At 49.4% G+C, this 14,981-nt stretch overlaps 2 protein-coding genes across 6 annotated transcripts in view; both read left to right on the plus strand.

Moving 5' to 3' along the window:
- Positions 1 to 14,981, plus strand: part of LOC117093626 (zinc finger protein 888-like) — a 385,964-nt gene that overhangs the window by 172,124 nt on the left and 198,859 nt on the right. The gene's annotated exons all lie outside the window — the stretch shown is intronic.
- The window catches only part of ZNF160 (zinc finger protein 160), a 38,456-nt gene continuing 28,097 nt past the window's right edge, over positions 4,623 to 14,981 (plus strand). For all 5 annotated transcript variants that reach the window (XM_033228936.1, XM_033228938.1, XM_033228934.1 and 2 more), the window contains exon 1: positions 4,623 to 4,792. The gene's annotated coding sequence lies outside the window, so the exon portion shown is untranslated. The remainder of the gene's footprint in view (positions 4,793 to 14,981) is intronic.

A 14,981-nucleotide genomic window follows, 5' to 3' on the forward strand; every position in this document is an offset into this window, starting at 1 on the left:
ACGGTGAAACCCCGTCTCTACTAAAAAAACACACAAAAAACTAGCCGGGCGAGGTGGCGGGCGCCTGTAGTCCCAGCTACTCGGGAGGCTGAGGCAGGAGAATGGCGTAAACCCGGGAGGCGGAGCTTGCAGTGAGCTGAGATCCGGCGACTGCACTCCAGCCTAGGCGACAGAGCGAGACTCTGTCTCAAAAAAAAAAAAAAAAAAGAATATGGAAAATACCCTAAAATGTTTTAAGTGTGGGGGATAAGGATAAAAATAGCACTGTGTTTTTTTGTCCTTAGAGTGTTCAATGTCATAATTGAAAAGACTAATGAATGTTTATGACCTTCCTTTTAAAAATTAACATACACAATGTGAATTTTGTTCTGTTTTGATAGATAAAGTAGCAATTGTATATTCACCCTGATAACATTGTTAGGAATTTTAACTTGTGACCACTTTACAGGAACTGCAATGAACTCCTTCTAAGGTTTAGTTTCAGTATTGACAGTGATAATGGCAAACACTGAAGTGTTTGTTTATATTCCAAGGTTTATTTTCAACTTTGGTAAAATTACTTTGTTATTTTTTATTATTTTTACTAGACTTCTGTAGTCAACCACCTTGCTGAGGTCACTCCAGCACTGCTACTTTTGTCTTGTACATTTCCATGTATTATAAATGAACTTGGCTTTTTATTTAATCAGCAGTTTTGCTGATGACACCTTAGTACTCATAGTTTTAAATCTGCGATATGTGGAACTGTTGTATCAGGGAATGTCTATTGATTTGTGTGTTTTAGTGTAACATTTCCTTCTCTAGTGCAGAGGGTATGGCTCAGCAGGAGTTTCTCCAAAACCTACACAAACTCCAGAACTTTTTTTTTTTTTTTTTTTTTTTGAGACGGAGTCTCGCTCTGTCACCCAGGCTGGAGTGCAGTGGCCGGATCTCAGCTCACTGCAAGCTCCGCCTCCCGGGTTCACGCCATTCTCCTGCCTCAGCCTCCCGAGTAGCTGGGACTACAGGCGCCCGCCACCTCGCCCGGCTAGTTTTTGGTATTTTTTAGTAGAGACGGCGTTTCACCGTGTTAGCCAGGATGGTCTCGATCTCCTGACCTCGTGATCCGCCCGTCTCGGCCTCCCAAAGTGCTGGGATTACAGGCTTGAGCCACCGCGCCTGGCCTCCAGAACTTTTTAAACGGTCTTTTTTTTCTTTGTCTTTTTTTTTTTTTTTGAGGCGGAGTCTCGCTCTGTCGCCCAGACTGGAGTGCAGTGGCCAGATCTCAGCTCACTGCAAGCTCCGCCTCCCGGGTTTCCGCCATTCTCCTGCCTCAGCCTCCCGAGTAGCTGGGACTACAGGCGCCCGCCACCTCGCCCGGCTAGTTTTTTTTTTTTTTGTATTTTTAGTAGAGACGGGGTTTCACCGTATTAGCCAGGATCTTTTTTTTCTTTTTTTGGAGACACACTCTTGGTCTCTTGCCCAGTAGATTGCAGTGGTGCAATCCTGGCTCACTGCAGCCTTAACTTCCTGGGCTCAAGTGATCCTCCCACCCCAGCTTCCCGAGTAGCTGGGACTACAGCTGCGCACCACACACTTGGCTAATTTTTGTATTTTTTGTAGAGACAGGGTTTCGCCATATAGACCACGCTGGTCTCAAATTTGTGAGCTCAAGGGATCTGCCTGCCTCGGTCTCCCAAAGTGCTGGCATTGCAGGTGTGAGCCACCATGTACAGCTACAAACTTTTCTTTTTTGAGGTTTTTGATTACTAATTCACTATTTATTTATTCATTAATTCATTCATTCACGGGATGGAGTCTCACTCTGTCGCCAGGCTGGAGTGCAGTGGCACGATCTCGGCTCACTGCAACCTCTGCCTCCTGGTTTCAAGCAATTCTCCTGCCTCAGCCTCCTGAATAGCTGGGACTACAGACGTGTGCCACCACGCCCAGCTAATTTTTGTATTTTTAGTAGAGACGGTTTCACCATGTTGACCAGGATGGTCTCGATCTCTTGACCTCATGTGATCCGCCCGTCTCAACCTCCCAAAGTGCTGGGGTTACAGGCTCGAGCCACCGCACCCAACCTTATTTATTTGTTATTATTTATTTATTTGAGACAGAGTCTCGTTCTGTCAACCAAGCTGGAGTGCAGTGGCACAATCTTGGCTCACTGCAGCCTCTGCCTCCCTGGTTCAAGCAATTCTCCTGCCTCAGCCTCCTGAGTAGCTGGGATTACAGGCGTGTACCACCACGCCCGGCTAATTTTTGTATTTTTAGTAGAGGCGTGGTTTGGCCATGTTGGCCAGGCTGGTCTCGAACTCCTGACCTCATATCCGCTTGCTTCGGCCTCCCAGAGTGCAGGGATTGCAGGCATGAGCACCATGCCCAGCCCTCTGAATCATTATTTGTCAGTGTAATTTGGAACAACTTTTCCTTAACAACACCCCTCCCAAGAGTAGGCTTTTTTTTTTTGGAAAGAGAGACAGGTTCTCACTCTGTTGCCCAGACTGGAGTGCAGTGTCAGGATCATAGCTCACGGCAGCCTCGAACTCCTGGGCTCAAGCAATCTTCCTGAGTAGCTGGGACTATAAGTGTGCGCCACCATGCCCAGCTAATTTTTAAAAATTTTCTGTAGAGATGAGAGTCTTGCTATGTGGCCCAAACTGGTCTTGAACTCCATGATGAGCCAGGCTCACACCTGTAATCCCAACACTTGGGGGAGGTCGAGGCAGGAGGATCAGTTGAGGCTAGAAGTTCAAGACCTGCCTGGGTAACATAGTGAGAATCCACCTCTGCAAAAAGTAAAAAAATTAGTAAAGTGTGGTGGTGCAAACCCATAGTCCTAGCTACTTGGGAGGCTGAGGTAGGAGGATCACTTGATTCCAGAGTTGAAGGCTGCAGTGAGCTATGGTCTTGATACTGCACTCCAGCCTGGGCAACACAGCAAGATGCTCTCTCAAAAAATAAATAGACCGGGCACAGTGGCTCACGCCTGTAATCCCAGCACTTTGGGAGGCCAAGGTGTGGGGGATCCCTCGAGTTCAGGAGTTCAAGGCTAGCCTGAGGAACATGGCAAAACCTCATCTCTACAAAAAGTACAAAAATTAACTAGGCGTGGTGACGTGTGCCTGTAGTCTCAGCTACTGGGGAGATTGAGCTGGGAGGACTGCCTGAGCCTGGTAGATGAAAAGTTGCAGTAAACAGAGATGATGCTATTGCACTCCAGTCTGGGTGAGTGCACTGTACTCACCCAGAGTTGGACAGAGCAAGACTCTCTCCAATAAATACATAACATAACATAACATAACATAACATAACATAACATAACGTAACATAACATTTCCCTGAATAACTGTAGTCATGCCAAATGCTCATCCACAGCTCCATAACTTGTGCTTGTACTTTCTAGCCTTGTTTACTCCTCCATATATGAAAAAAAAAAAAAATGCTTGTTAGTGTCTCTTGGACATTTTCAGATCTTGTAAATGGAACATTCTCTCTATTGCAATAGTCCTTTTGAATAAAATCTTTCCTTCTCTAAGTCTGAATTTGTCATTTACAGTGGTGTCTTAATTGTTCTGAGATAAATTATGTATATTATCTTTTTGTGGCAAAGGGCTTAATATAATATATTCAGTAGGTGAAAGTGGTTCCTGGGGCCAGGCATGGTGGCTCACGCCTGTAATTCTAGCACTTTGGGAGGCTGAGGTGGGTGGATCACTTGAGATCAGGAGTTCGAGACCAGCCTGAGCAACGTGGTGAAACTTCATCTCTACTAAAGGACGTGGTGGAGGGCGCCCGTAATCCCAGCTACTCGGGAGGCTGAGGCAGGAGAGCTGCTTGAACCCGGGAGGCCGAGGTTGCAGTGAGCGGAGAGCATGCCACTGCACTCCATCCTGGGCGAGAGAGCGCGACTCCGGCTCAAAAAAAAAAAAAAAATGCATAGGCATTTGAGGTTGTCATCTCGTACGGAATAGAATAGTATTAAAAAAGGGCAAAACAATTTATTACATATTTTAAAAGTTGTTGCTAATTTCAGGGTTTTTAAATTACTTAATTTTAATCGCAGAAACTTTCCAGGATGCCATCACCGCTCCGTGTCGACCCACATTCCCAGACTCCTGGGCTGCTTCAGCGTCAATGACATTACTGGGTAAACGCGCTAGCAAAAAATGGATTCAACATAAACCGTTTCCATTCTAAGAGGAAAGCAGTTTGGTTTCCAAAATAACCTACACAACTGTGCCTTTAACTTGAAACCTTTTGAAACACCTACGCCTTTCCACATGACACTACAGACTAAAGGCTCTGGGCGCTGGGCGCTGGGCAGTGGGCGTCACACGAAATCGCAGACCCTAGCGAGTCCCGGCCAGGCCCGCCCCGCCTCTCCCCCGAGACCCTCCCTGACGGTCCCTCCCCGCGGTTCCTCCCTGCCCTTCCCCGGCGGCTCCTCCCCGGCCCGCCCCCGGGTCCCTCCCACTCGGCCACTCCCCGCCCATCCCCGGGGGCTCCTCCTAGTTCCTTCCCTGGGGTCCCTGCCCCGGGGCCCCTGCCCCAGCCCGGCTCTCTCAACGCCCCGCCCTTTTCCGGTTCCGCCCACCTCGGACCCCGCCCCAGGCCACTGGGTCGCTTCCCTCCGCGCAGTTGCCCCCAGACCCGGAAGTGGATCGTGCGGAGCAAGCATCACACCATGGCGTATGAGTGTTCCTCTGTGTAGAGTCAACCTGCGCCTCGCCGTCCCCCGTTCGCACACCCGATGCCCGGGGGTTGCTACGGACTTAAAATCTCCGCACCGCACCCTCCACCTCAGGTAAATAGGCCTTGCGGTGTGGGCCCGGAGACGCTTCCTTTTGGGTTAAAGTCGCCCTGAGGCTGGTCCCTGCCCCCGGTCTTTCTGCCTTGGGCCAAGTAAACATGGCCTTTCCCGGTTTTTTAAACGTTTAAGCAGGATTTTCCTGCTTAAAATCCTTTATTGACGCCTCCTCCCGCCCCGCATCGCTTGAAGTCCTCACTACCTGCCCTGGGCGCCTCCCAGCCTCGCCCTCGTCGGCCCCTGGAGCGCAGCGCCGCAGCCCCAGTCCCGGGGAGGCCGCGCCTCTGCTTGATCCAGGAATCCTGCAGATCCCACCCCTGTCCTAAGGCGTCGTCGCCCCCCACCTCCCTCCTCCTGGTGCCGGGCCCTGCTGCTCCCCAGGCCTCCCCTTTGCAGTCACCGCTTCCCTTGAGCCCTTGTTGGGGAGGTGCCCTGGGCCTGTCCTGTGATACCCCGTGTTTTTGCCTGCCCAGCTCCACCCCCTGGAAAATGTACTCCTCCGACATGCAGACATCTTACTCCAAACCCTCCGTGAATGTGTGGCCCCAGGGAATCAGGAGAGAGAGAGACAAAGAGCGACTGAGAGGAGATGGAAAAACTAAGAAAGAGAAAAAGACAAATGAGGGAGACCCATAAACAGATGGCAAAGTGGAGGATGGGTGAGGGATTTGCAAAGAGACAGAGTGAAAGAAGCAGTCAAGAAAGTAGCAGGGGCAGAAAAGCAATTGGCGAAATGTAGAGAAAAGCTCGATGTCCAGAGATGAAGGACTGCAAGATAAGGAGACGGACAGCAAAGAAGGAGCCTCCTCAGACAGAGAGCGAGGGAGAGGCGAAGAGATTTGGAGACAGGGCAGACAGAGCAGCGTGGTGCTGGGACAGCAAGAGGGAACAGCCAGGGACAAGGCGAGCAGAGGGAGGACTACAACACGGGGAGGCCTCGGTCTGGGAGTGCCAGATAGCGAGGATAAGCGGGTGTAACAGGAAAGAGGGAATTTAACGGGGAGAGCAGAGGAGGCGCAGAGATGGGGTAAGAAAGAGGCAGAAATAGTTGGAGACTGGGACGATGAAAAGATTGGAAAGAAAGCGCCACAAGAGGTGAAACAAATTGCAAGAATGGAGTAGAACAGATATAAGCGGGGAAACAAGGGAGAAACAGCAGAAGAAAAAAGAGCCACAAAATCAGCAGAATCCTAGGGGGAAAATAAAAGGCGGAAAAGAAGGGCTGGAGAGACAGGGTGAAAGTGAGAGGTACAAAATGGGGGGAGAGGAACACATAGTTACAAAGAGGGGCGCCCTGGGGCCAGATGAGAGGTGAGTTGAGATTGGACATGACAATTTGATTTCTCTATTTATAATGTATTACATTTAAATTGTAACCTTACTGTTTAAATTCTACATGTAGGGATGAGAATTACGAAGCTCTGTAAAAGGCTTGTGCATTTTATAATTATGGCATCAGAGGCTAGCTTTCATTTGCCCATGCTGTTCAGCCACTTGGGCGGTGACTTGCCTCATTCAATTGTGGGTCTCCCTCTTCCTGTTTCCTAGGATGGGGTAGGGTGTGGGGCAGTGAAGAGGGGCAAGGCGTGACTGACTGTGTCACTGCCTGGTGCTTTGTCTTTACCTTTCATCTCACAGTTCATGTTGAAGGTTGAGATAAAGCTTATCTACTTCAGTCTCTTTTTCTATACATAATTATTGCTGAAGTAAGCTTTTGTGGAATCCTATATCGGCTCATGTCATTCTTTTCTAAATGTGATATATTTTCAATTTTTTCCCTTTGTAGAATTCCATATATAGTTAAATAACATATACATATTAAATAATATATATATTCAACATGGTTTCCATTCGAAGTTAATTGTGTTGAGTTCAGATTGAGGTCTGCACGCTTTCTACTCTTTATCACATATTGGAAATACTCTTTGGTAGTCAGTAGGTAATTTTATTCATATTTATTTATTTATTTATTTTTGAGACAGAGTCTCACTCTGTCACGCGGGCTGGAGGGCAGTGGCATGATCTCAGCTCACTGCAACCTCTGTCTCCCAGGTTTAAGCAATTCTCCTGCCTCAGCCTCCCGAGTAGCTCTGTCTCCCAGGTTTAAGCAATTCTCCTGCCTCAGCCTCCCGAGTAGCTGGGATTACAGGTGTGCGCCACCATGCCTGGCTAATTTTTTGTATTTTTAGTAGAGACGGGATTTCACTATGTTGGCCAGGCTGCTCTTGACCTCCTGACCTCAAGTGATCCACCTGTCTTGGCCTCCCAAAGTTCTGGGATTACAGGCGTGAGCCACTGCGCCCGGCCCTTATTTATTTATTTATTTTGAGATGGAGTCTTACTCTGTCGCCCAGGCTGGAGTGCACTGGTGTGACCTTGGCTCACTGCCACCTCCACCTCCCAGGTTCAAGCAATTCTCCTGCCTCAGCCTCCCAAGTAGCTGGGATTACAGGCACCTGCCACCACACCTGGCTAATTTTTGTATTTTTAGTAGAGATAGGGTTTCATTATATTGGCCAGGCTGGTCTCGAACTCCTAATCTCAAGTGATCCCTCCCAAAGTGCTGGGATTACAGGCGTGAGCCACTGCGCCAGCCATCAGTAGGAATTTTAGATGGTGTCAACGTGTATTTGGTAAAGATATCAATGACGCTTTTTTTTTTTTAACCTTAACATGAGAACCTATTAACTAATTTGGTTTTGTTTTTTTTTTTTTGAGACGGAGTCTTGCTCCATCGCCATTTTTTGTATTTTTAGCAGGGACAGGATTTCACCGTGTTAGCCAGGATGGTCTCAATCTCCTGACCTCGTGATCCACCTGCCTCAGCCTCCCAAAGTGCTGGGATTACAGGCGTGAGCCACTGTGCCCGGCCAACTAATTTGTTACTAGTCCGTTTTCTTCCCTTATGTCATCTGTTAAAATAGTGACCTGTGAACTGCTAAGTGGATGTCCCCCTCAAGTCCCTTTTATCAGTTCTGTTTTCTGTAAATGTGGAAGGATGGGCCGGATTGACTCAAAACCTTATTCCAGCAGAGCTTATGTGTTCATGAAAAAACTTGCTGAGAGAGTTCATTTCTACCGCTGACAGTCTTTCACTGTTTTCTTTTTTTTTTTTTGAGACGGAGTCTGGCTCTGTCGCCCAGGCTGGAGTGCAGTGGCCGGATCTCAGCTCACTGCAAACTGCGCCTCCCAGGTTCACGCCATTCTCCTGCCTCCGCCTCCCAAGTAGCTGGGACTACAGGCGCCCGCCTCGTCGCCCGGCTAGTTTTTTGTATTCTTTAGTAGAGACGGGGTTTCACCGTATTAGCCAGGATGGTCTCGATCTCCTGACCTTGTGATCCGCCCGTCTCGGCCTCCCAAAGTGCTGGGATTACAGGCTTGAGCCACCGTGCCCGGCCTCACTGTTTTCAACACCAATAGCCATGTTTTCACAGTTCTGCGTTTCCTAAGTATGTTGTGTGTTTCTGGAAAAGAGGAATTAAATGTTTGGGATCAGCGTGATAAAGCCGTGAAAGAGAAGTTTCTTTTGCCCAGGTATATGAAAGAAGATCCTGGAATTTTCCAGGGGAGGTGTGAGAAAGTCTAGTGTTACCCATTGGCCCTTCGAGGCTGTCGTAGAGTCAGATACATCTTCTAATTCAACTTCGATGACTTGGTGAAACGTCTCCCCCTGTAGCCCTCAGTAAACCCACCTGCAACGTGAAGGTGAGAGACTCAGTCAATATACCTCAGTCTGAGTGACACTGACCCCCTTAATGTTTGGCAAAATTGGGTGTCCATCTGTGTTTTGCAGTTCTTCTAGGAAGTGGGGAGTGCCCACTGCAATTAAAAATTTAAATGGGACTCAGTCCTTTAAAATTTAAAACAAAACAAAACTAAAACCACAAGGATGGAAGCCAGGGCATAGACTCAGAGTCAGACCATCTTCAGAGACCTTTCTCTGCATCAGAGTTATGGCTAAATCTCAAACAGTCATGTCAGTCCCTGGCAGGGAACCCTCCACCGGCTTCCCGTGTTCCCCAGGATAAAAGCCCAACTCCTCACTGTGGCTCCACAGCCCTGTGTCCAGGGCCCCTGCCAGTGTCCAGCCTCCTCCTGGGAGCTTGCCCGCATCTCCTGAATCCCTCTGCCCCAGTCACCTTTGCTTTTCTCTTTTCCCAAACATCAAACCCTTCCTGTCTCAGTCTTTGCCCCTCCTCTTACCCTATGTCCCCAAATCATCACAGCTCTGTCCCTTTCTTCTCCTTCGGGTCTAGCCTCAGAGCTGTCTCCTGCCCCTTTGCACCCCCATCTGAAGTTTTCTCCACATCACTGTCTATCACGTTACTCAGGTTTCACTGTCTCCGCATCCATCACCACATCGGACACTTTTCTGCGTGGATTATTTTGAGGGTTTTGTGTCTCCGTTGGAGGACGCAGTCTCCATCTTGGCCACAGGACAACTCTAGCACCTTCTCTGGGGTTGTGATTCAGATGCTGGGGCTGGGGTTGGGCTGAGGAGTCCTCAGGGAAGACCAAAAGGATAGGGCGGGTAGTGAGGATGGTCCCATATTCTGGAAATTTCATCTGTAATTGGTCTAAACCTCCTGTGGCTATTTATTCCAGTCTATATAAGAGCAGAAGGCATGGCCGGGCACGGTGGCTCACGCCTGTAATCCCAGCACTTTGAGAAGCTGAGGCGGGTGGATCACTAGGTCAAGAGATCGAGACCGTCCTGGCTAACATGGTGAAACCCTGTCTCTAGTAAAAATACAAAAACTTGGCCAGGCATGGTGGCGGACGCCTGCAGTCCCAGCTACTCGGGAGGCTGAGGCAGGAGAATGGCGTGAACCCGGGAGGCGGAGCTTGCAGTGAGCCGAGATCGCGCTACTGCACTCCAGCCTGGGTGACAGAGCAAGACTCCGTCTCAAAAAAAAAAAGGAAAAAGAGCAGAAGGCCTCACTGAGGCCTGAAAAGCCCCGCAGACCCTGTGTCCTCAGCCAGTGCTGAGGCGTCCCCACTGCCTTACTCCAGCTCCCGGGTCTCCCACACTCTGCACATCACCAGGGCCCAGTGGCCATCCTGGGCAGGGGCTTTGCCTTCCAGCAGTGATGTCCTCAGAGTCAGGGGTCCTGGATTCCCTTCAGGAAGGGCAGCGAGAAGTTCAGAAGCTAAATGGGCCATGAAGAAGGCACTCCCTAAACAGCAGGGGGATTTTGCAGGTGACTGTGAGTAGAGAGACAACGGGACAATGGCAGCCTCCCTCATGAGATCTGGGGCCTCTCTTTTTCTGGGACATCCTCCATCACCTCAGTCCGGCCGATGTTTACCTGCCTTTAAACTGGACTCCATGGTGTCCCCATATCGCTGGCAACTCCTTCCAGCAGGGCCAACTTCTAGAATCTACACTCGAGGCCCACTGTCCTGCAAATAGCAGTTGGTGTCCATTCCTGCCACATCGCTTGTGTCCAGGGGCCTTTCGATCCAGTGTGCTCCTCAGGCTGGAAGAGAAGTAGAAAAATGGGGCAAGTGAAGAAGTACTTAAGAGGTGTCAAGTGAGGCATGGAAGCAAGGCTGAGTCTCTGGAGGAGCTGGATGAATGCTGGTATGCACCCGGCCCATGCGTGGCTGCGGGCTCACCGGGTGTGTGGCACACTTGGAAAGAAGTCTTAGGTCTGGCTAAGTGGATTTTGGGGTGGTTGTGGGGCTGCAGGATCATTTTGTAACGCCCTGATGTCTCAGCTCAGGTTACCTGGGAAACAGATGCTGACACAGAGATTTGCACACAGGAGTTTAATTGGGAAACTCATCACAGTGAAGAGGACTGAAGGCAGTGGAATCACGCAGAGAAACATCCTGAAGTGTACTTAGAACCAAGGCCTAAGCTGAGCCCACAGGGAGCTTCGGCAGCAGGAGGATGGGTACCTTGGCCTGAGGGTGTGGATCCCAGAACTGCTCCACAGCATAGCTCCACAGGGTGATTTCTGCGGAGGCTTTGGGAAGTGCGGAAACCCTCCTGAAACCCATAGAGGAAAGATAGGAGGAATCTCAGATTATTTTCTGGGTTACCTTTGGCATTCGGGGTATTTTCAGTTGCAGGTCAATATGCTTTCAGTTGTGTTTCTAAGGATGAAATGATCATGTGGATTGTTTCCTTTTATGATGCTGGGGTCTCATTGGGGCATTGCATCATGAGAGACATCTCTGTTTTAGTGGTAGGTTTTAGTGGTATTTCCATGTGGGGTGGAGTCACTGTGAGTAGAAATACGTTGTCCTGGGTCAGCGAGTCCCTGGGGTGTTTGTGTATATTATTCCATGAGTTTCTGGGGCTTGTGAGATTTCATAACAGGGCTTCTGGATCTTTATGAAGTACCTGGGGAATATGGGATCTTTATGAAGTATATGAGGGGTGTGGGAGTTTATAAGCATGTCTGGGTCCAGAGGGCAACGCAGGGCCTAAGAATCAGGCGCAGATGGCTTTCATTAGGGAGGGTTTGTTGTGGGGGCGTCTATGGGTGCGACTCAAGAGGGCGTGGTTGTCAGGGTCCCAGAGCAGGGGAAGGATTTCTCCAAGAATCAAGGCGAAGCAGCACACTGAGCTGCAGCCCACAGGCTTCCACTGGGACTGTCCTTGGGAAGATAAAGCTGCCACATTCTTGCTGCCAGGCCAGTGGCCTCTCCCTGTTTATTCCAAGATCACAGAGTCACAGAGTCACAGGGCAGCTGAGGACCTGAGGGGCAAGGTCCTTGAGACCGGCTGTGGAACACGGATCTTTCTCCAGTGGAGAGGGGCCACGGGGCCCTGGGAAGAGAGTTGGAGGATTACAGCCCTGGTCATGGCAGGGAGACTCAGGAACCGGAGGGAGGAAGAGCTGTGTTCATCCCCACAGGGTGCCCCTCTGCTCAGGAATTTGTGCAATAGAATGGGGTGAGCTAATGGGGTCACATTTAGGGAAAGGAGTCCTTCTGTCTGCCCAACACACATCTCACCCTATGCACACACTTCTCCCTTTCCCCATTGTCCTTTCTAAGACGGGAAACTGTTTCCCCAGGCGGGTGATTGAGGAAGAGGAGGGGTTGGTCTGTTTGTGTCTCTCCTTTCTCCCCTCCCTCAAGTCTTCTGCCTGCCTTTCTGGTGCTCTGTTCAGACTCTCACTTCCTGCATGTCTGCGGTCAGTTTGTCCCACACAGGACCCAAGGATTTGGGTCTGAATAATATTCAAGCCAACATCATTGGCAAGTGAGAAATCTTAGACCCCAGGACCTTTTTTCTGTGTAGGGGTCTGGGCACAGAGAGGTGTCTCTTCTTTTGCAGAGTTTAGGGTCTTTTATTGGCCAAGTGGGTCTGCTCAGCCTCAGACAACAATCCCATAGTCAACCAGATGTGTTTTGGGGTGAACTTAGACGCTTGCCCTTCCACCTGTTGGGCAAGCAGAGTGTCTCCATGAAGGCTCTGCTTGGCTCTGCCCCTCAGCTGGTCCTGCTCAGCTCTCTTCTCACAATAAAGACCACCCCAAGGACAAACAAGTCCCCTGCATACATCAGCCTCCCAATGTGAAGGCCATAAAAATGGCCTAATATTTCATTCATTCATTCATTCATTCATTTTGAGACGGAGTCTTGCTCTGTTTCCCAGGCTGGTGCAGTGGTGCGATATCAGCTCACTGCAACCTCTGTCTCCCGGGTTCAAGCAATTCTCCTGCCTCAGCCTCCTGAGTAACTGGGTCTACAGACATGAGCCACCACTCCCGGGTCATTTTTTTGTATTTTTAGTAGAGACGGAGTTTCACCATGTTGGTCAGGCTGGTCTTGAACTCCTGACTTCATATGATCTGCCCACCTCAGCCTCCCAAAGTGCTGGGATTACAAGCATAAGTCACCGCGCCTGGCCATATGTCATTTATTTTTAATTATTTACTTATTTGCTTATTTAATTTTCACTACACCCCCATTTTAGCAATACTAATATTTCATGTAATGTTGCTATTATTATTTACTGTTATTGAGACAGAGGCTTTGTCTGTGTTAGACACTGATCTCGTGTAACGGGATTCTTTTATAATTGTGCTTAGGATTCCACGGGAGACGAGTGAATAAACGACTGAACAGGGTGCATAAACAGACAATTTATATTCATTAGATTAAGGCATTTTGTATTCCTCATCCGTTATGCAAAGCAGAGACCAGACACTGGAGTTATCTCTCATGAGAACAAACCAGCAGACAGCTGGGAAGCACACCAGCCACCAACTGGGAGTGTTAAAAAGAGCAGTCCAGTCTCCAAATCAAGCAGAGGGTTCAAATCATAGAAAAGTTGGAGAGCCACCGGGTCTCAGAGTTTCCCACGGGAACCCTGGGATCGCTCTCAATCCCATGGGCGCACCTGGAGATTTTATCTGGTGGGATGGTGGATTCCGAGTGTGGCTGGACGGGGCTGGAGTGCCCTGAAAGGCAGATTTGAATGCTCTCCTGCAGGTGAGAAAACTGGAAAGGGATTCTGGGTGGGGCTGTGGCCAGCGAGGGGCGGGTCTTGGATAGTGGTGAGAGGCCAGGTAGGGAGGGTGAGGTGGGGTTTGGGCAATGGGAAAGGGGTGGAAGAGGGTCGGGTGGGAGGGTGGAAATGCTGTGGGGCAGGGCCTGGGCAGTGGGGAGGAGGCTGGGTGGGAGGGTGGAAGCCGCCGTGGGGGGGGGCTTGGGCATTGGGAAGGGGTGGGGTGGGAAGGGTAGAAGCCACCGTGGGGGCGGGACCTGGACAGTGGCAAGGGACCAGGGTGGGCAGGGTGGAAGAGGGTCGGGTGGGAGAGTGGAACTACTGTGGGTGCGGGGCCTGGACAGTGGGGAGGGGGCGGGGTGAGAACGGTGGAAGCCGCCCTGGGGTGGGGTCTGGGCAATGGGAAAGGGGTGGAAGAGGGCGGGATGGGAGGGTGGAAGCTGCTATGGTGCGGTCTGGGCTGTGGGAACCGGGCAGGGCCAGGAAAGGAGCGGGTCTGGGCTCTCTACTCCTCTGGGCCCCAGTTCATTTTCTCTCCACTAGGACTGGATCATCAGCATTGCACTGCTAAAAGAAAATTTCAGCTAATTGAAATTAGGCGGGGATGCTTCCTGCTTATTTTCAGTTAATAAGTAGGGATGCTTCCGGCTTATTTTCAGTTCAGGGATGCTTCCTGCTTCTTTTCAGTTAATACAGCATTTCAAACAATTTAAGGCAAAAGAATAGAATTGTACTGGGCCACTTAATTGAAGGCGAAGGTTTATTTACTCTTACATGGAAAACGATTTAAGTGAAAAACTCATTTTGTTTGCAGGTGGAGACAGGCATCCTACCCTTAAGAGGATCACAACTCATTTTAGCTCAAGGTACCAGGAGGGGTGCAGGGGCATCAGCGGATGGTCCCTGTGGGGCCATGGTTTCACCCTGGAACTGGCAATTAGACCTGCCTAATTAATCCAGGACCTGATTTGTCTATTTAGAGGATGAAACGAAGGTGAAATTTCTACTTGTGCTGTATTCAGTTTCATGGTGACAACAATTAGAACATCGTTTCCATTTCTGGATGGAAGAGAGAAACTCTGGGCTTAGGTCCAGGGACGTTTCAAGGGCCCTGGACCACGGTGTGTGGAGGAAGTGTGTCTGGTAATTTAGGTCGCCAACCATTCCCTTAAACATAAACAATACTTAAAATAGAGGAATTATAGGGGAAATATCAGAGATAAATTTCTGGGTTACCTTTGGTATCTTGGAGTATTTTGTGTTGTAGATCAAGAAGCTTTCAGATGCATTTTGGAAGATAAAATGATAGTTTGGAGTGTTACCTTGTATGATATTGGGGTCTCATTGGAGCATGTGCATCACTAATGCCTTGTTTCCTTATATTTCAGTTGTTGATCTGTTACACAATTGTAAGGGATTTTAGATGCATATGGCTTTGAAATAAACTTAGTGCATCTCATTTTTTCAATTAGCTGAAATTTTCTTTTAGCAGTTAATGATGTATCTTATGTGTGACAGGAATAGTCAGTACACCCACAGTGAAGATTGAGTGCCCTGCAAAGCTTTTTTCTTTTTCTTTTTTTTTTTGAGACGGAGTCTTGCTCTGTCGCCCGGGCTGGAGTGCAGTGGCCGGATCTCAGCTCACTGCAAGCTCCGCCTCCCAGGTTTATGCCATTCTCCTGCCTCAGCCTCCCGTGTAGCTGGGACTACAGGCGC

Source organism: Trachypithecus francoisi, unplaced genomic scaffold, assembly GCF_009764315.1.
Source record: "Trachypithecus francoisi isolate TF-2019V2 unplaced genomic scaffold, Tfra_2.0 Lachesis_group12, whole genome shotgun sequence".
NCBI classification, from domain to species: Eukaryota; Metazoa; Chordata; class Mammalia; order Primates; family Cercopithecidae; genus Trachypithecus; species Trachypithecus francoisi.